We start from the raw sequence: 22,433 nt of genomic DNA on the forward strand, positions 1-22,433 counted from the left end.
GTAACCGTAGAGTTCCGTCCGGTGATGGCTGGTAGCGTGAGTTTGTTTTATATGTAGTGTCTCTCACACCATTAACCGTAGTTTTCGATACCGTGAGCGCTCAATTACGCTCAATTACCGCATGTTCAGCCAGCTCCGGATATTGCGTAAGAGTCTCTCCGTCTTGCGAGAAAATCCAACAGGTAGATTAGCTCGATGGGCTCTTGAATTATTAGAGTACGATTACGAGGTAATTCATAGAAAAGGTGCCTTACATCACGTGCCTGATGCACTCTCTCACATGTTCGAAACTCAAGTTACCGTGGAAAATTCAGATACCGTTACCGATACCGTTAATTTGGTTACCGAAAATGATACCGCTGGCGCGCTTGCCGCTGCCGATACCGCTCCGGGGATAGATACGAAGGATGATTGGTACCGCAAAAGATATAAAGAGGTGATATCAAGTCCGAGTAAATACACGCAATGGAAGGTCGTGGACGGGCAGTTGTACTTTTTAAGGCCGAAACGCGTGATTTCCGAGATAGTCGAAGACCTCGACCGGTGGAAATTAGTCCTACCGAAAGAATTGCGCCGAGAAGCCTTAAAAGACTGGCACGACGCGCCGCAGGCAGGTCACCTGGGCGTAGAGAAAACTTATCAGCGTATCGCCGTTTCTTATTTCTGGCCGAATTTGTTTCGGGATGTTACCGATTACGTGCGAGCGTGTGATATTTGCCAGCGCACCAAGGTCAAACAAACGGGTCCCGCAGGTCTCATGGGTCGCTGAATTGCGGACGGCCCATGGAAAACCGTAGCTGCCGATATCATAGGGCCATTGCCGCGTAGTAAATCGGGATTTCAGTACATTCTCGTTATTCAGGATTTGTTCACAAAATGGATGGAGTGCAAGGCACTCAGATCTGCTACCGGAATCAAAATTAAAGAGGCCCTCGAAGATTTAGTAATCTCTCGGTGGGGCGCTCCGAAATTTTTATTGACGGATAACGGTACCGAATTTATCAATAAAACTATGAAGGCGTTTGCCGAAGAGCGTAATATTACGCACACAACGGTACCGCCTTATCATCCTCAGGCTAATCCCGTAGAGCGAGTAAACCGCATTCTTAAGACAATGGTCATTTCTTTTATAGAAAAGGACCATCGCGAGTGGGACGAACATTTGTCCGAATTTCGCTTCGCGTACAACACCGCGTTTCATTCGTCCTTATGGACATCTCCCGCGTTCCTTAACTTAGGAAAGGAGTTAGAGCCGGTGCAATCGCTGAAGCGTCGCGACAATAAGGTTACCGAAATTGAGAGAAGGGATACCACAGAATGGGGGGAGCGCATGACGAGGTTGCAGTCATTGCGCGAATGGATTGTGGAAAACCTAGACCAGGCGTTTCAGAAACAGTCCTCCCGCTATAATTTGCGTAGGCGTGATAAACGTTTTGAGGTCGGCGATTTGGTGCTGAAGCGACAGCACGTATTATCGTCTGCGGCGCAGAATATAGCCGCGAAATTGGCACACAAGTTCCAGGGCCCTTTGAAAATCTCGCGGGTGATCTCGCCCGTCGTGTACGAGCTAGTCCAGCTGGACGGATCTCCCGCGGAAAAAATCCACGTGCAGGACCTTAAATCTTATTGCCTTCCCGATCCCGAAAAATAGATGCAGTGCAACGTAATGGATGGCGAGGAATTACGCCGGATCTCGCGCGCCTTCTGGCACCGCCACCGTCGTGTATAGCGATTTATACACAGCCACGAGCCCGGTTTCTGGGACGATTTATGGGACACGATGGAGGTGGCCCGCCGCTGGCGGTGGACAGAGGAGGGAGCCGTAGTGGCCGAGCCTCCTACCACCCGGGACGCAGAAGCCCAAACTCCGGCGCGAGAGACGAGGGATGCGGCGGTGGAAACAACCCGGGGACCGACCTGCGAGGCAGGTGCACAGACGGACGCCCAGGCGGGTACCCGGGCGGACACCCGAGAGAGTGTCCGACGGCCGGAGCCCGTCCAGGAAGATTGGCGGCCGCCACCACCGCTGGATAAGGCCGTCAGGGAGGCATTAGCCCGGCGGCGTGGGGCCCCTCCAGCGGACAACCTGCGGCATCCGGGAGGCTGCTGGAACTGCCTTTCCGAGCTGCACGCCTACCCGGAGTGCGACCTGCCCCGCATGCAAAGCTTTTGCTTTGGCTGCGGGGAACAGGACGTGACCGTCCGCACATGCCCGCGCTGCGGACCCGCGTACCGGCGGACGGAGCCCTACACCCCGGGCCCCGGGGACCGCGAGAGCAGCGGCGACGAGGCAGCCGAGGGCAGAGGTCCCGGCAAATCTCCACCAGCTCCGAGGGATGGCCGTGGCGAAGCCAATCGGAGTCCTCTTCGCAATGAAGACTCAGGGGACGCAGACCACCAACATTTTTTTTTTTTTTCTTTCTTCTTCCTTTTCTTTCTTTTTTTTCTTCTCTTTTCTTTTTCCTTCTTACTTTTTTGTTTTTTTGTTGTTTTTTTCTTTTTACTTTTCTTTTTTGTACTTCTCGTTTAGGCTAAGTTTAGTATAGTTTTTTTTTATAGTTATAGTTTCTTATAGATATTTTTTTTGTCTGTCCTCTTAATTATTTTCTCTTTTGTTGTTACCGACAAGTCGCTGCACTGACAGCGCACAAATAAAGCCCGTCAAACCAACTCATGTCTACTTCCTCACCCTCCCCTGGTAGTAAGGCGTGAACCTCCCGTTAACTGAGAAACACCCCGCGATCCTCGCGTGGACGGGAATTTCGTAGAGACTTTCGGGATGGTCGCACGCGAAATCCGAACGGGGCAGGGGGGAGGAAAAACGAAGCGACTGGGGAAGCTGTCGAGTTTTTGCGGTTTTGGGGTGAGAACACCCAGGTAAGGCTACCGGAGGGGCGGTCACCGGCGTTCGTCGGGACCGAAATCCCGCGGTCCTCCTCTGGGAAGGGGGAGTTGTGACGTGACGCTTTTCGAGCGCCGTCACAAGGGCGATAGCCCGGCCGAGGGAGCAAAGAGTCCTGGTGTTGCTCCTCGCGTGGAGAGAGCAACCCGCGAGACTCCACAATCTTTACGCGTTGTTCGTATTGTCATTCCTGTTTTATGTCGTTAATATCGTTTTTTAAATTGTAAGGCGAGACCCCGTGCGGGCGGCGTTGCGTGTGTTGTGCCTCAGGGCGAAGATGCAGCATCGCCAGGAAGACCGGACGCCGGGGGATCATCGACGGGTGTCACGCGTCAGTGACCCCACAGCATAAGGTCAGGTACCGCGATCCCGTCGCCTCCGCCATCCAAGCCCTATCTAACTCCGCTTTGGTTTCAGCCACAGAGTCTAAGAAACGCAGAAACACGCAGCAGCGGACCTTTTTTTTTTTGGTGAGGCAGGGGAAATCCTTTATGGATACCGGGTCCCGGGGGGGATCCCGTGGGTTATGTGGGAGTCTCCTGAGAAGATGTCTCAGGCATACCCACTAAAACCCCTGCCGATAGCCTTCCTAGACCATATAGAGGGAGGGTGAGGTATCACCAGCGGTATTCGTCTCACCCTCCCTCAGGTCTGACCGGAATCGGTCTCCTCGCGGTGAGGGATAAAAGGGGAACTTACGTCCCTTCTCCCTCCCAGTGTGATCTCCTATTACGGGAAAAGCCGGACTATCGCGACTTTTCCCCGCCCTCCCGTGTTTGTTGGGGGGCTGAGGTCAGTCAGGAGCCCCCGCTCCTAACCGACCCCCCACCGGAGGAGAGATAGAATTCCGATATGCTACGGTATCTCTCCTCCGGCCATCCAGGTTGGAGGGACCCATTTAGTTTAGGTCCCTCCTAGGGGGGAAGTCCTCCCCGGGGGGTTGATGGTGACACGCTTGTGGTGCGTGTCACCGCCCAGGGAGACCCCCTATTTCCTCTGCCCCTTTGGGGGCGGGGGGGGGGGTTAGGCGACTGTACAATAGGAGGGGATCAATTAATCCCCTCCCCTTACCGCCTCCCCCCTTCTTTCTCTCTCCGCCTCCTCCTTCTGAAACATTACCTTGTCACAGAAGGAGGAGACGGCCCTCCATTTATCCTCTCCCTCCAGCATGGCTTTTACCAATGCTGGTAGGGAGAGGTCCTCACCGACCACTGCGGTCAAGACTCGATGCTCTCCCTCCCATGCTTCACACTCTTCTAGAGTATGTCGCGCCGAGTCCCGACCGGCCGCACAGTGGTGGCACCTTGTCGTACACTCTCTACCTATCCTGCACAGGTAGTCACCGAAACAACCGTGTCCGGTGAGTACCTGTGTCAGGTGAAACCTGATACCATGTCCCTTCCTGTCCGCCCATTCGGGAAGACAGGGGTGGATGGCCTGGGTGGTCCATCTGCCCGCTGTGGAGCCAGCCAAGGAGGTCTGCCATGTCTCCATGGCTCCCTGGCGGGCTTCCCTCCGGAGTCTGGCCACGACTCGTGGCAATAGGCGAGCCCTCCCGGGCCGGTCTGGGTCCCTCGTACGCCGATAAAATTCAGCGTACGAGTTCGCCAGGAACTCGGCCGGGATAAGGCCCGCCAGAGCCGTGGCCGCCGCGTACGACGTCGTGCTGTAGGCCCGGATCAACCTGATGGCCAGCCGACGCTGTTGGCGATGAAGCAACGCCTGTATGCGCCGACTGGCCGTGACCCTTTCGGCCCACACCGGTGCTCCATAGAAGAGCACCGATTGCACGACGTTCGCGTAGAGTCTCCTGACTCTATTTCGCGGACCACCCAGGTTCGGAAGGAGGCGACCTAACGCCGCCGCCATCCTTTCCGCTTTGGGGGTTATCCCAGCAAAGTGCTGCCGTAGCTACGACAGCTGGCGGTGGGTCCACCTCCATGGCTTCCATGGGGGGGTTTGGTTCTCCCCCCGTGAACGATTTCGCCGCTGTTGTCTTCTCCTCCTTGTTTTTAGGAGGGGGGATGGGTGCCGCTACGGCAGCTCCCCCCTTCTTTTTCTTATTTTCCCCCTTGGGGGGTTTACATGCCGGCCCCCCCATACGGTGGGAGGCCGAACGGCCCGCATCTCGACACACGGCGCATTTGGCTTGCGCCGTGCATCCACGGGCCTCATGTCCCGTTTCTCCGCAGCGGTAACAGATACCACTGCGGTCAACGTTGGTGTTAGGGCACATGGCCCTAACGTGGCCCCTCTCCATGCATCTATAGCATTGGAGGGGGCGCTCCTCCAAAAGTTCAACCCGGGCCCGGAAAAAACCGTCGACTACTACGTGCCCCTCCTGAGCGACCTTATTGGCCGCCCCGAGGGGGCACTTTACCCAGGCCGTGTAGAGGCCTCTGGGGATGGGAGAGGGCTTTATTTCCCCCACTTTAATCTCAGTGGGGGAGCACCCTCCCTTCTCCGCCACGGCCTGAGCGACACTCTCGGCCGTGGTCGACGGTGGCAGATCCCGAACACGAACCTCACCCATTTTTTGAGGGCGATTGATCCGTATTTCGGGTCTGTCAGTGAACATATTGCGCATTTTCTGCGCCAATATGTCCGCCTTCTTTTGTCCCTCCGGGCCCGGGATCTGTATAATCATGGCCCCGATTTGGCCTGCTTTTGGCTTCGTTGGAGAGATCCCCAACTCTTTAAGGGAGATCTTCCTGGTGACCCTGTTTAACACCGCAGCATACTCTCCCACCGGACATGTGAGGGAAATAGCCGCGGTGTTGGGCACCTTCCTCTTCTTTTTCTTTTTCCCCTTATCTCCCTGGGGGCCCGGTTTGGGCGGGGAGGGGGGGGATTTAGAGACGGTTTTAGGCACCGTTTTAGCTGTCCCTTTGGCGCTCTTATCTGTTGAGGAGGGAGGGGTCTCTTTCCTCTTCTTCTTTTTCACCACCTCTGTAAATAGAGGTGGTGAGTTTCCCTGCTGTCGTTGCTGCTGCCATTGGATCATGGCAGTACCCGTTACAGCAGGTTTCCCTCCAGGGGGAATTGGCTGCTCCGGTTTTGCGACCGGGGTTTTCTTTTCCCCTGTAGGGGGGTGGGGGAAGGACCGGCAGTGGGCCGTCGCACGGCGGCGGACCGCACCGGCGGCTTCCCCTTCCTCTTCTTTCCGTCCCCCCTCTTGGAGTCCCCTGCAGGGAGAGCCACTCTCTTAATTGAGGGTGGACCCTTACCGGCAGGGGGAGGAGGGTTAGGCAAGGAGGGAGGGAGGAACTTGTCCCCCAAGAGTTCCCTCATCATTTGGGGGAGCTCCCTCATTACTTTAGAGAGAGACTCCTCCACTTGTTTCCTTACCTCTCTGGCGATAATCCCAGCTAATCCGTCGCCCGGGAGGACGGTATCGCTGGTAATTACCGGGGGGAAGTGGTCCTCCAGCTTCTTCACAACCCCTTGAACGGGGGGTCTATTCGCCGGGTTATCTATCAGGTCTTGCTTGGTGACTATCATGGGGGATGGCTCCGGAAGTACAACCTCCATCGCCTCCCCCATCCCCATGGTCTCCACCCCTTCTCCCATCTCAGCGACCGCGGCTCTATACCGAGTTTTCAGGGGTGAAGGAGGAGGGGAGGTTCTCTCCCTCTCCTCCTTCTCCCTTCGGAGGTCCGCGATCTCTTTCTCCAGGAGGCGATTCGCCTCCAGGATGTCCTCCAATTGTGTGTTAGCGGAGGGAGGGGCTCTGCCCGCTACGGGGTCATAATAACCCTTCTCCGCTCTTTCCGCCAGTGCTGCGGCCCCCGCCTCGAAGGAAGAAGCCGCCACTTTGAGGATCCCAGCTAGTTCCCCCTTCAGCCCCTTTGAAACGTCAGCCACCCCAAGGACCTCATGGGTTCTCCTCCTGAGATCATCTAAGATGTTGTGGACTGACTCCTCTTTGTATCTTACGACGCTATTTTTAACTTTTTCCACATATTTGTGGTATTTTTGCGTCGTACGATCCGGTTCGTAGTAGGGGTTCATTAACCTCATCGCCGCCTCTCGGTGTAACTCCTCGACACGCTCCTCGGCTGTTTCCTTCCTCTTACGAGCCGTGTATTGCCCCACATGTGAGGGATCCGATGCATGGCGCCCCCTAGACTCATTTCTCCTAGCAAGCATCCTCATTCTCGCCTCATCCTCCTCGTCAGAGGATGCAGTACCCTTTGTCACTGTCCTCCTCTCCGTCTTCTCTGTTTTCTCCCTTTTCTTCCTCCTCTTTTCATCAGAGGAGGGGGTCTCCGGAAGATTAGTGGACTCCTCCTGTGACTTTCTAGGCCTTTTGGCCCCAATCGCCGGTTTGCTGGCTCTAGTGGCGGATGAGGCTGTTGTCTCATTACCGTCTTCCTCATTGTCGGAACGGAGGTCGCAGACGAAGATGGGTTGGGCCCCCCTTGAGAGGCTTTCCTCCGACCCCGTTCTCGACATACCCTGCAATTTCTTCGGAGACCCGGCTCTGGAAGGATTCCTTGATGAAGCCGGGGTACCTGCAGGGGTGCCTTTTTTCGACCTTGGCTCAGGTCGTTGATGTGGGTGGAGAAAGTGGGGTGGGTTCCCACTCATTTCTCCTCCCATCATCTCGTCGTCGGAGTCTCCGCCCCCTCTCAGTCTCCCAACTGAGTACTGGGACGGGGCGTTAGACTTTGGAGACATTACCGACGTCTCCTCTCCCCCAACATCGAGAATCGATGTTTCGACCGAGAGAAGGATTCCCTCAAGTGCGAGACACGCCTCTCGATGATCACCATCATTCGTTTTTTTAATTAAAGGCATCATTTTTTTATCAATCCCACGACCCACTGCGGCTCCGTTGACCGGGCATGCCCACTACGTCCCGAGTTCCCCCGGGAGGTCAACATATGGCTCAGGCACCGGGAATAATCATCCGGTGCACTGGCCTCCAGCCCCCTACTGGCCTCTGATTTTACTCAGGAGTTTTCGGGGGTCCCGCACCTCCGACAATGCGGGCACCGCAGTGGGCGCAGCTACGCGGGGGGCCCCACGGACGGTTGGGGCGGAAAGTGTTGCGACCCACTCCACGCCTTACCCGCCGCACAGTGGGGCGAATACCTCTTTTCGCGGTCATTGACGTATAGTTTTAATATTTTTCAATAAAAAAACTTGAAATTTGGTATATATTAACTAAGAATAATATACTTCAAGTTTGTAAACTAAAAAATCAATTTAATTATAATTAAAATAATTTATACAGTTAACAAATGCTTTATCGACATATAGCAAAATTCATTCACTTAAATAAAGAAAAAAAAGAATTATTACAGTGTAATTAATTTTTTTGTTGAAGAATAACAATCTCTGAACAGTTCTAATCTTCCTAAAATATCAAATAATTTAATAATAACTCAATTATTATTGTCAAATTAAATAATCATGTAGTTGACATTTAATAATAAGTCGAACATTTTGCACTGCAAAATTGCACTGCAAAATTTGGTAATTTTCTAAATTCAAATTTTGTAATATCACGAATAATATTATATTGATTTCGTGTTAATTTCGCTGAAACATAAGTACTCAACGCAGTCTCTTTGTCAATAGATCCCGTCCCATCTAATAGTTGTTCACAGAATTGCTTCACTTTTTCAACATGTTCTGGATATTTTTGAACAAAATCGTAAACAAATTGCGCCTCATCAGATTTCAATTTTTTTTTACAATGAAATCGACCATTTCTTGATTATTTCTTACTTTCTGAGTTCTTTTTCTTTTATGTCTTTCACTTAGATTTTCAAAAGACTTCGATCTATTAGGCGGTGTGCATGATGAACTTGGAATTGACCGTAGTATCTCGTCTGGGAATGAGAATTTACTATTCAACCATGTCTCGTTTTTTTTACAAAATTTTTCAACGTTATATCTACTTGCTGCCCATCTTGCTTTGAAATGTTTCAAGAAATTTGAAAATTTAGATCGTGATGCTTCGAAAGCAGATTGAGATAATTCGATCTTGAGAGTTTTTAGGATGACATCTGTCACGGCATTGCAGTCATATTTGTTCAGATTATTATCACGTATAAAGGTAAATATATCACCATTTGTTTTGAAATTATCCATGATGTAGACACGAGTCAATTACGGTACAGTCGAGTAAGATACGAGTAAAGTCAAACAAGTATAAATTAACTTTTTGCTGGCTATTGTCCGAGGAGCTCAACAAATTATGTCTTTGAGAGCGATTTCGCGATTTTTATATCTTCCTGAGAGTTATCATATCCCTACCCACCCCAAAAATCACTCTAATCTGCCAATTATACGACGCAATTTCTTTGAATCTGATTAGTTATTGCCCCTTCCCCCCCCCCCGGATTAGTTATTGATAGGGTCCACATTTTGTCGCTCATGACAACTTTTCGAGGCAAGCAATTAAATAAATAAACATGTCCTCGACTTTCGATCGTGATAGCGACGATCTCTAAAGAATATTACATTATATGCCTACAATGTCTTTAAAATCCATTCAGTGGTGTGTAAATGCGGAGTTTTGCTTGATTTTTACATGTTTCCAACTTGCTGAGATAAAAAACATCATTCTATGTTTATTTACTATTATGCGCATATATCATATGTGTTATTATTTTCCAGAAAAATTCTTTTCGTGTAATAAAGAAATTCTCTTTCTCATTCAGACAAGATACTGAATATTTAGATCATCGCGCATGCCGTCTAATAGATCGAAAATTTCAAAATCTCAATGGGAGACATAAAAAAAAATGCAGGAGTTGAGAAGTAATCAACAAATGATTATTTTTATCGTAAAAAAAAATTTGAAATTTGATGCGGTACAATTAGTTTATAATTTTTTTACTTTATGAAAAAATTTATTTAAAAATTAATAACTTTTGTTTTCTCTATCAATTTTTTTATATAAAATTGTTAGTCATAACAATAGTTCAAAACAAAGTGTAGTTTGCATCAGATTTCGCGATTAAATTTAAAAATTTCAAAAGAAAATGAACCAGTTAGGCGCTACTAGCCGCATCGAACTAACATTAATTAGAAATTTTTTGCAAAAGGGGGACAAAGGGGGATACAAAACGTATATGCTAAGAAACTACATACTTTGCTCTGTAGATTGACGTATATTTCAGTCTGGACCGTTTTGGACCGTAAACTTTTTGGTACTTTAAACATTTGAATTCAATTCTCTTTAACTACATGTATTGAAATATAAATATTATGTATAATAAATTATTTGACAACATAAAAATAATATTTATGTCATCTTTGGAACATATTTATTTTGTTGTAATAGAAATTTGACAAGAGTTTTCGTCTATTTTCAATCTGAGAGTTCTTAAACTCAAGCTACAATCTACAGTAAATTCACTATTTCTTCAAAATACTAAATTCATTAATTATTATTAGTACAAATATCAATAAAAATAAATGCCCTAAACATATTTTTAGATAGATTAGAGTGTAAAGAATATAAAAATATGTGAAAAATTAAAATTTATGCAACTTTTTTTTTCCGTCCATTGACCGATTTTTGAACGTTTCGCCCCACTGTGCGGCGGGTGTACTTCTGCCCGACGGAAAAGTCGTCGCAAGCTATATATATTAAATTTAGTCACACCCGTTATAGATGTTACAATAATGATACTCTATAAAAAAATGTTTTAAACATAATGATTTTCCGCACCAAGAACATTGTATTACAGCTATATCATTGCAATCTTCAATGTCACATGTGCTTGATGTTTGTTCAAAACTAAATTTTTAAATGTTTCTGGTCTTTCATTCGTATATCCACTTTTAAACCATGAATATTTAAATAAATTTTGATATCAAGGAGATGATAACTGATTATGTATTAAAGATTGCAATTTTATAATATTATTTCGCTAATGTAAATTTATATCATAATTCAATAATAGAACAGTATCCGAAAATCTTCTTGCAAAGTTTTTCCAGATTCTAAACCCGTAAACATCCAACGGCTGTATTTTTCTTGTAGTTCCTTTCGGTATTACCATAGTAGTAACTTGTTTTTCCATTGGTGTTAAATCAGTAACAATTGCTGGACATTGCCCGCTCCATGAATCCATAAGAACACTATCGCGGCCTACATTTGGAAAATAAGCTTCTTCCAACCATTTTTTAAAATAATCTATAAAATAGAAAGAAAAGTGTGAATAATAATTATAATTATAATAATATTTTTATATAAGATTAAAATATATTATAAGATATAAAAAGCTAAAATTTATCTCATACCTGATGTCATTTTATCGGATTTCGAAGCAATTACAATAACATTTGATGCTCTGAATAGATTTTCTTGTACTCTAGGCCCAAAAGTACCACTATGTTCTTGTAATACGATAAACAAAGGTGACAGTAATTTTCCATCACAAGAAATTGTTGGTTGAATAGTGTACGAATATGTAATTGATGATACTGACTGCACCACACGGTCTATTGTCTTCATTCCTTGGTCAGATAGTGATCTTTCAGAGTGGATTTCTAATTGAAATCCACTTTGATCTGTATTATATACATTTTCCAAATCGTTCAATAAGAGGTTTTACTACGGTTACAAAATTTTCGGCTTCTCTTTGTATATTATGAGAATCTTCTAACGTTTTTCTTGTAATGAATTTTGTTATTTTTCTGGACACAATTCGATGAGACTTTTTAAATCGTAATAGCCAACTAGGAGATGCTTGAAATACAGGATCTAAATCTCCTATTTCTCTTTGAGCTTCCAAGGCCCATCTTTTTATATCAACATCATGAATTATTAGTCCTGTCTGCACAGCTACATTAAATTTATCATGAGTAGCTTTGGAAATATGAGATAATTTTTCAAGACGATTTCCACCGTGCTCTAACTGTTCTTCCCATCGCCTCAATTGACTGATGAATTGACCTGAATAGATGAAATTCTTTTAAATGTGTGTTGTACTGACTTGAAAGGACAATTTTCTTTGTCCGACTGCCGCCAATATTCAACAGCTCGCCTTTTGTAAGAAACATCAAAATTGTCGTTATCATGGCATTGCCAATTGTGAGAATTTGAATTATCTTCATTCCATGCTTCCTCATTTTCTTCAATAATTTCAAAAGTATGCAATTTATCAGGTTCTTCATAATCAAGCGATGTTTCTTCTGTCACTTCTAATCCGTTGAATTGATGAATATTCTCCAATATTAACTTCTGAATATTTTCTTTTAATTCTATTTCGGCTTTATTTACTGGCGTTTCCATAAGATACATAGTAGTTATTGATGTTAGTAAAAGTCTAACAACGTTGAGTGGATTGATAATCATTTTAATTGATAATTCTTTTCCCGAAAGTTAAATTTAAGAAAAGAAAAACAGTTGCAGATACAATTTCACCAAGTTCGTTTCACAAACTATGAACGTAGGCCTTTTGTACGCATTTATAGCTTCCATTCACACTTGTTTAATATTAACTTATGATTACATAATCTAATCTTTCGTAAAATCACGTCTCTCAAACGTGATGTTTTCAAATTAATAATATATTTATACTCGTTTTTCTTAATTTATGATTAAATAATATTCACATTTTATATACCCATGTATAGCTAACTTGCATATAACAACGCGCTGCGCACGAAATGCAGTGATTATCTATAAGGATGTAATGTGGAAGGGATGTTTTAGCAACAATTTTAGTAAACTTTTCTTCCTCAAATATGTGATAACATATTGTATGTCATTTTTATATTTATTTTGTGACTATTGCACAACACAAGTGCAGTATAAACGATGCGTCATGCAGCGCGACACATATAATGTGATACTTGATAACTCATTTTTGAAAGATGCGATTTCGGAACATAATAAAATCATATATGGTTGAATTCAGCGTAAAAAATGCTACAACTTTTGTCATTGCAAAAATTTTGAAATTCGAAAAAATAATAACAAGGGGTGGGAGTAAATTAAAAAAAATAACATTTTTTAAAAATTCAACTACACAGTTATATAGCCCATTACAAGCCCTACAACTTCTATTTGAAACATTTTTTTATATCTCCTACGGTTTTGGCGATAGTTACACACAAAGAAAAAAACCGTTTTTTTTCAAAGGGGTGTTTCACCCCTTAAATTTGAGATAGGGCCGCTATAAAAAAATACGTGTCTCCTCAAATTGTATGTTTTACAACATATTTCAAGGAGAATCAAATCGGGGGGAGACACTTGTGAACGTTCCCTTGTAAGTTAAAGATTACTCCTTTTTTATGTGAGAAGGGATGATGGGAGTAAAAATTTAAGTATCTGCCAGAAGAAGTGGGTTTCTGAAACCAATTACAGATTATATTACCCTTATCCAAAATTAATGTGACGTCCAAAAAATCAATTTGATTATTGATGCCTATTTCTAACATGAATTTTAATCTATCATGAATTGAATTAAATGTTTCAAGGGTATTTTTGAGAGTGTGTGAGGGAGCAGCCAAAACAATGTCATTAAGGATAGCTTAAAAACTTTCTTTACGATACCTTTCGTAGATTCTAATTTTTCTATTGCTAGTGATTTTACCTCGATTGTTAGAGACACGGTTTTTAAGCTGGCCTTTTCAATCCCTAAAAAAATTTAATCTAAAAAAATTCATCAAAACGGGGAAAGACAATTTGGATTTGTTGTCCCACTGTGATGTGGGCTACAAGATCTCTTGTTTGGATTGTGAGGCTTTTTACGTAGGACAGACAAAAAGACAGTTGATCACAAGAATCAAGGAACATAGAACTGATATTAACAAAAAAAGTGGCTCTCCCTCTGTTATTTCCCATCATAGATTGGATTCCACCCATGATTTCGATTGGAAGAACGTTCATATATTAGATGAAGAGCCGTCATATTTAAAAAGACTCACCTCAGAAATGCTCTATATTAAAAGACAAAAGGAAGGGTTAAATAGACAGAGCGACACTGAATCATTACCTAGTTCGTTTTTACAAGTACTAAATTTATTTCCACCAATCTGATTTCTGTTTCTCTCTTTCCTACTTTCCTGTTTTATTTTTTCCCCCCTTTCCTCTTTCCCCTTTATCCTTCTCCCCATCCCTCCTTTTTTCTGATAATACCAGAACTCCCTCCTTTTTCCTTCGCCTTAGGTATCCATACAACCTTGTACTGATAATTCTTTGGGCACATTACCTTCTCAACCTTCTCATTTAACTAAGTTGACAGTTTTACTCCTTTTGAATTTGACACCTAAGTTTTAAGTGTTAACGAAATAATTTTATCATGAGTATGGAAGCCGAATCATGGGGCAATATCGTTCTCTGGCTCTTTCATTATAAGTATGTATTAGTTTTTGTATTATCTTTTTATATTTTAAAAAATACCAAAAATGCTAATTTACACGGGTAATAATTGTTACATTTCCAATTTTATATCTTCTCACATTGGATTTTAATTATTAAGAAGAACTCACTGCGTAATTCATGGTTTTTATTTATTTAATTTTTCAATGTTCCGATTACTAAGACAATGTTTTATGTTTTTTTTTGTAATGTCACTGAAGAAGGCCTAACATAGGCAGAAACGTTTGATTATAATTGTAATTTGTATTCATAATATAATTTGAATTTTCTGCATGAACACCTTGCAACGGCTCTTTCCGCCTTTTATTCCTATTATTATTATAAATCAGTTTTCGTATAGTTCTGGGCATGCACAATGCCTTTCCAAAGAGTTCTGATGATAGAAACAATTAGAATTTGTTTTAAATAATTATTTCCTTGAAAAACGCGTATTTTTTAGTATAGAGGTAAGACGCTAGTCGTATGTCCATTTATTCTATCAATTTTAAATGACATTTCGTGTCAGTCTGTAATCACTTTTCATTTCTACGAAGAGTTTTATACGTTATTAGAATGTTGATTAAACAAATTATATCGCTCGAGACGCTGGACGTATAAATACCGAGCTATCGAGGTGAGACATTGATTGTTTTTCTACGTCATGGATTTAAAAATTTTTATTTTACTGCCCAGGTAGAAATCTGGTCTAGGAGAAAGCCTGGCCCTGGATATTTTTCCCCGAGTATAGCTTGGATCTGTCCGGGAAATCTAGCTTGGACCCATATGTAATGGGGGACGGCGGGCATGGACGGATCCATTATCTAAAATGTACCCAGGCCCAGGCTTTGTTTCCACGGTTTTTCCTAGAAATTATACTGGAATCCCGCCTAGGGTTCTTATTTTACTCGGGTTTTCTCCTGGAATGTTCGACATTGTATTTTGCGGATAACGTTCCTATAAACATTTTTGTAGATTTGGGTAAAAGTGCACTGGAAAAAAAGTTTTATTGTATTATAAGAAATTCTGGTTGATTCTACTAGTACGTTTGTTCAAAAATTTTACGAAACAAATTTGTTGTTAGAATTACCAGAAGATTCTGTTAAATTCCATCCTGTTTAAATCTATCAGAATTTCTTGTAAACCTTACTACATCGTGTTGTTAGATTTACAAAACTCTACCAAAATTTCTTGTTAACTTTACTATATCGTTTTGTTAGGTTAAAACAACGTTGTAGTTAAAAAACAAGTTCGGATAGGTGTGGTTTTTGTAAAATACTAACAATATATTTTGGTTTAAAGTATACTCAGTGATGTGATGTTTCCTATCGAGCTCCCGGCTCCCGAGCCCGATAGGAAACATCACATTACTGGTATACATATATTTCATTAAAAAAAAAAAAAAAAACACCACGTGATCATAAAACTTTTCGGATGTAAGGCTGATGGCAGAGACCGAGACGTAAACACTTATGTATGTATGTCGTAGTCGTATCCACATGTATCCACATAATAACTTTTCACGACTTACGTTTTTCTCTGCCTTATCATACGTCCATGACAGACGTCTACGAAAGACATAAGTGCTTACTTCTCGTTCTCTGTCATCAGCCTAACTAATATTCCGTAATGGATCCATGATGCGACGTAAAACTTTAGCGAGCTTAGTTGAGACTGTTCCGACTTAGCGCCATTGCTTCGCGAAAGATCTAATGCGCGCGAATCGCGCCGCGAGTAGCGAGGGCGCAGTAGCAGTGTAACAAATGAATGCGGCGAACAGTTGATCAACCGTTTAGTGAGTGATGACGAAACTGTTGCAGAGCGCTGCGATTTATGTAAATATAACAAGAAGTTTTGTAGATCCAACAAGAAAACACTTATTCAGATCCTTATAATAAAGTTAACCAAACGGTGTTGATATAAGATGTAAAATTTTGTGACGATAACCAGAAATTCTGTTTTATTTGACTAAAATATGATCAACCAGAAGCATTTTGTTAATATAATAAAACAATTTTTCTCAGTGTGGCATTAATCTAGGTCGTAAAATATCCAGCAACTTATCTGCTTGATTGTGTGGAATTTGGTTGGTTACAATCCACTGACGTAATTTTTCCATTCCATCAGCCATTTTGTCCTCATTATTGTGACCTTCATTGTATTCATCGATTTCTCTTTCTGATTCTAATATATCATCTTCGAGCTCTGAATTGTTATTTTCCATAAATATTTCCAGGCCATCAGTTTCCTCTTCGTCGCGTACATGATAGACATTCTCATTTACAGCATTATCAGTAGCTTCGTTACTGTTAGATCGCGAATACTTGTTTTTTATTAAGTCACTTTCGTCACACGTGTCACTTTTAGTTTCAATGTTCGCTATTTTTGTTTCTAATTTTGTCCTCGCCCGATATTTTCGCTTCCTCAACAGTAGACGAGAAGCTGCGAATATGCAATCACACATTTTGTACGTTTCAAACCGTTTTTTCTTTTATTTCGAACCGTAACTCTTTGATATGCTCTAAGGTGTTACTATTTTGAGCCGTAAAATATTTAACAAACGTTAACATAACCTGAAAGTTCAGAATAAAAATACTGATTTTTCCCTGGTCGGATCCGGCCAGATCCAGGAAAAAATACAGATATTTTTTAACCAAAACCTGGGAAAAATCGTGGAAAATTTATAGCGAAAAGCCAGGACCCGTTTGGATTTTCCAAGTTAGTATTTCCCATGCGGGGCTCGTATATATTTAGGGAAGATTGAGAGAAATTTCGGGAGGGTCTCAACTGCCTACATTCCCATTTGCCAACAGCTTCGTTTGCCCACAACATTTTGCCGACATTCCCGATTGCCTACAGAGCGATTGCCTACAAGCATTATTGCGCACATTTAAAAATTAAAAATACAAACGTACGTTTGCACACAAGACATTATTGCACACATACACATTGCAGACATGACATTATTGCGCACATACACATTGCACACATGACATTATTGCGCACATACACATTGCACACATAATATTATTGTGTACATTTAAAAATAAAAAATACAAACGTACGTTTGCACACAAGACATTATTGCACACATACACATTGCGCACATGACATTGGTAGTTTTCCACCAATGAGACACAAATAGACACAGTGTTAGGCAGTTGTGTGAAGCCGCTTGTTGGAACATTATAATTCTTAGTACAGCCATAGTTGGCGTTAGTGAATTTTTTCTTGAACTTTTACTCATCTGTACATTTGCTTTAATTGCATAGTAAGTATAATTTACAAAAATAAATTTTGAACTTTACAATTTTCATAAAATAATATAGTACATAAAATATAATGGTACATAAAATAATATAGTACATAAAATATAATGGTACATAAAATAATATAGTACATAAAATATAACCTCAATTACTTTTTTATTTTGTTAAAAACTAAATTAAATATTCTAATTTTTTAGATGAATAACGATAATAAATTAATTTGTCAACTAATGGAAAACTCTAATTTCATTATTAGTTCTACTTCTTCAAGTAGCACTTTAAATGAATCAAGTGGTAGTGATAGTACAGATATCATTAAATCATCAAGCAGTGAAGATGAAGATTTATTATTATTTCCATTGTTAAAATTTTTGACAAGTGGTCAAAGAAAACATCGTATCGAAAATTATCTTCAACTTATTGACTGTTGGTCTAATGAAGAATTTAAACAACATATGAGAATAAATCGACATACTGCACAAATGTTAATTGGTACAACAAATAACGAATATCTAAGTTTTCAATCAACAGCTATATTATGTTAAAATATAAAATATAATTTATTTTCAGATGAATTGGAACTTTCTGGTTATATTCCATCACATTCTTTTGGAACACGACCGATCTCTGCAAAACTGAGCTTCTGCTTATTTTTATGGTATATTGCAAATACTGAACCATTACGAACCTTGTCCGATAGATTTAATGTTTCGATTTCATCTGTATTTCGGATTTTACGACGAATTGTAAAGTGGCTTCTGACTAAATTGGATACAGTTATCAAATGGCCACAAGGTCAACATGTTAGAATTGTATGTGAACAATTTTCTACTAAGCAAGGAATACAAAATGTTTTAGGAGCAATTGATAGCTCTCACATTAGAATAGAAAAACTTATAACTAATGCCCGTGATTATATCAATCGGAAAAAATATTTTTCAATCAACTTGCAAGCTGTTGTAGATGCAAATATGCGATTCACAAATATATATTGTGGCGAGCCTGGTTCTCTACATGATTCACGTGTTTTCAGAAGATCACCATTATATGAGACTGCATTTGCTAATCAAGTAGAGTTATTTCCTGGTAAAACATTTTTAATAGGTGATTCAGTATATCCTTCTTTACCATGGCTTGTTCCACCATATAAAGATAACGGTCATTTAAGTCCTCAACAAGTAGAATTCAATTATATGATTTCATCAACACGAATGTCAGTCGAAAGAGCATTTGGCAATTTAAAAGGGCGTTTTAGACGTATTAAATTTTTTAATGAATATCGTCAACTGCCGTTTATTATTAATATAATAGTAGTAGCATGTATATTACATAACTATTGCATTGATAACAATGATACATATGATTTTCCTGAATATCATGATGAAAATATTTTAAATAATAATGTGATTGTAGAACAACCAAATATTAGAGTATTAGATCGAAGGACTTTACTTTTCCATGAAATTTTTCAACAGTAATGTATATGGTTTTAAAGTACCTTAAACTTCAATTTGATTCTATATACATGTTTTTGACTCACAATAAAGTATGATACTTTTACAATCAGGTAAAAATTTTAAAATGTATAATCAAACTACAACAAAACTACATGTTAAAATATTAAAATTTTATTTATGTAGGAATAAATAAATAGGAAAACATAATTCATCTTCTAAGTGATTTGAAAAATAATGTAACGGGCGTGGGAGGATGCGTGGGAGGATGCGTGGGGAGATGTTTTGTTTTGAGGCCTGAGCGAGTAGGCAAGCGAGCGGGCAAAGTGAAGGAGATCACCGAGCCGAAAAGACGAAAAGACGCGTTTATTAAGTGTATCTGCATTATTTAATATATATCTCAAAATTTTAAAAACTCTGTTCCTTAGTGAAAACACCTTACATTTTGGGGGCTCAGCCGGGATTTGAAAAAAGATTTGCGAGTTTATCGGGAAACAGAGGTGAGATTGTGCGAGATACCGGAAGTACGACGTGCCGAATTTATTGAGAGACGACGAACGACGACGAGCATTGAGTACGGCGTAAAAACTCAGTGTGCGTGGGCGACGAGAACAATTATAAGAGGTACGAGCGTTTTTCGCGGAAAAGACGAATATACGACGATTAAGATAAGAACGGTGTGCATGATAAAGACGATCGCAAGGCGTACGAAGCTACGAGCAGAAAAAGCGCGCCAGGACGCAAAAGGACACGAAAAAAGTAATAACAATACACGAGACAACCAGAACGCTGTGAATACGTTGAGGTCTTCGGTGATTAGAAAATACGATAATTATGCCTCAACCAAACGACTTTTCGGTGCTAGAATTAAAGGAGAAGGCGAAAACGCGTAAATTAACGACGACGGGAACGAAAGCCGAGCTTATTGCTCGCCTAGTAGAAAATGATCCCTCAGGTCGATGGATGGACGACGACGACGAGGAAAATTCGCGACGTGAAAATGGCCTATGCGAGCAAGCGATTGAGCTATACCGACGTGAAAAAGAATTGGCCGAGCGCAAACTTGAACTCGCTCGACGCGAGATCGCGATGTTACGTGCTAACGAACGTGCGGGCATAGTGGACCAGGCACACGCGGCAAATAATGGCAACGGCGGTGCTATAGCATTACCGTCGGTAAATATGCGAATGAATTTGACGACAATTGCGGACTTAGTGAGTGAGTTCGACGGTGTTTCTAGTAATTTTGACACATGGGAAAAACAAATTAAATTTATAAGAGCGACGTATAGACTAGAAGATGACTTTGCAAAAATTTTAATCGGAATGAAGCTGAAAAAAAAAGGCACTTGAGTGGTTTCACTCGAAACCGGAGTACATTGAGATGACGTTTGACGCGCTTATTGGTGAGCTAAAGAGGATGTTTCGTCATCGCCAAAGCAGGGTAACGATGCGAAGAAGATTTGAGGGACGTCTATGGAGGAAGGACGAAACTTTTCACGAGTACGTTCATGAGAAAATAATCATGGGAAATCGCGTACCGATCGACGACGATGAGATGTTGGACTACGTCATAGACGGTATTCCAGACAGTGCATTGCGCGATCAGGCGCGCATACAACGTTTCGACACGACGGAATCCTTACTCGAAGCATTTGAAAAGGTGACTCTACGAGATCGTCACGCGGTGAGCTCGAATCGACGGGACGGGCGGGGCGGCGGCTCGGCGACGGCTGGACGAGGCGAGAGGACTGGTGGGGGTGAGAGAGGCGATAGGAGCGATTCTAGCTTCGGAGCGGGGAAGACGACGACGGATGTGCGGCGATGTTACAATTGTGGCATGCGAGATCACGTGAGCGCGGCGTGTCCGACGAGAGAGCTAGGTGCGAAATGTTTTAATTGTGACGAGCACGGACATATTGCCTCGAAGTGTCCGAGAAAAAGCGGCGAAGTAAGAAACACTTACGCTGTGACACACTCCTCGCGTAAGAAATATACGAAGGAAGTGACGATAGATGATAAGATTATTGCGGCGCTTATCGATACGGGAAGCGATATCTCGATCATGCGTGCGGACGAATACGTTAGTATAGGATCACCTCGATTTAAGCCAACTAAAATTCAATTTTCAGGAGTAGGATCCAAGGGTATCGCGGCCCTAGGAGAGTTCCAAACTAAAATTACAATTGACGGACATACTTACCCGATTCTTATTCGAGTTGTTTCCGATACGGTGTTGCAACAAAAATTATTAATTGGAACCGACTTCCTAGATACGGTAGAAATTCACGTAAGGCAAGGCGCGATCCGTATTAGTCCGATGTGCGAAGTTACCGACGAGGAAAGTCGACCGGAAATATTCCAGATCAGCATGGAGAGCGAGAAAGAAGTGAATGAGTTTACGCATATTCAAGACGTGGAATCGAGACGTGCGATAACAAATTGTATAAAGAATTATAAGCCGAGCAAGACGGTCGAAACTGATGACGATGACGATGACGATGAAGTAGTGTACCAAAAAGCGAGGCGCTTATCGCCATCAGAGAAAGATATAGTGAATGCGCAGATTGACGAGTGGGAGAAGCAAGGTATCGTTCGACCTTCTTCCTCCGAATACGCGAGTCCCGTAGTACTCGTAAAGAAAAAGAACGGTATACATAGACTATGCGTTGATTACAGATTATTAAATAAGAAAGTAATTAGAAATCGTTCCCCTTCAGTCTTTCAGCGATATGTAAACGCGATTTTTCGAGAATTAATTCGAGATAGAATAGCACTAGTATATATGGACGACCTAATTGTTCTTTCTGATGACGCGAGCGGACTGAGAAATCTTGAGAAGGTGCTTGAAACGGCTGGCAGCGCCGGTCCGATTATTAATTGGGAAAAATGTTGTTTCCTGCAAAGAAAAGTCGAGTTTCCTGGACACACGATAGAGGGTGGCTCTGTCCGACCCTCAGAGCACAAGACGGAAGCAGTGAGGCGCTTTCCTAAACCGACGAATATACGACAGGTACAAGCGTTCCTGGGTTTAACGGGATACTTTCGCGAGTTTATTCCAGGATACTCAATAATTGCGCGACCGTTATCAAATCTTTTGCGAGCGAATGTTGAATTTGATTTTGCAGCGGTCGAGAAAGATGCGTTTACGCGGTTGAAGATTCTGTTAAACGAGCGACCCGTATTAAACTTACATCGGTTGGGTGCAGACACGGAGCTGCATACGGACGCATCAATGTACGGTTATGGAGCGATTCTCCTGCAACGAGATAGCGAAGATCAGTTGTTACACCCGGTGTACTACGCGAGCGGTAAGACGACACCTGCGGAAGAAAGATATACAAGCTACGAGTTAGAGGTACTTAAAAAGAATTACGATTCTAAGAGGAAAAGAGCATTCAGCTATCGAGACGGTGACATTGTCGCAATCCGACGAACTCAACGCGACCCTGGACTCAAGTTTGCGCACAGGTATCTTG

General features: G+C 42.4%; 3 pseudogenes; 1 reads left to right on the forward strand and 2 right to left on the reverse strand.

Moving 5' to 3' along the window:
• Nucleotides 1–9,825: 9,825 nt before the first annotated feature.
• Nucleotides 9,826–11,064, reverse strand: LOC137000486 (uncharacterized; annotated as a pseudogene).
• Nucleotides 11,065–11,156: 92 nt separating this feature from the next.
• LOC137000461 (uncharacterized) lies at nt 11,157–12,170 on the reverse strand (annotated as a pseudogene).
• Nucleotides 12,171–15,549: 3,379 nt separating this feature from the next.
• Nucleotides 15,550–18,776, forward strand: LOC137000462 (uncharacterized; annotated as a pseudogene).
• The last annotated feature ends 3,657 nt before the right edge of the window (nt 18,777–22,433 follow it).

This window comes from Linepithema humile, chromosome 6 (assembly GCF_040581485.1).
Source record: "Linepithema humile isolate Giens D197 chromosome 6, Lhum_UNIL_v1.0, whole genome shotgun sequence".
In the NCBI taxonomy this organism is placed as follows: domain Eukaryota; kingdom Metazoa; phylum Arthropoda; class Insecta; order Hymenoptera; family Formicidae; genus Linepithema; species Linepithema humile.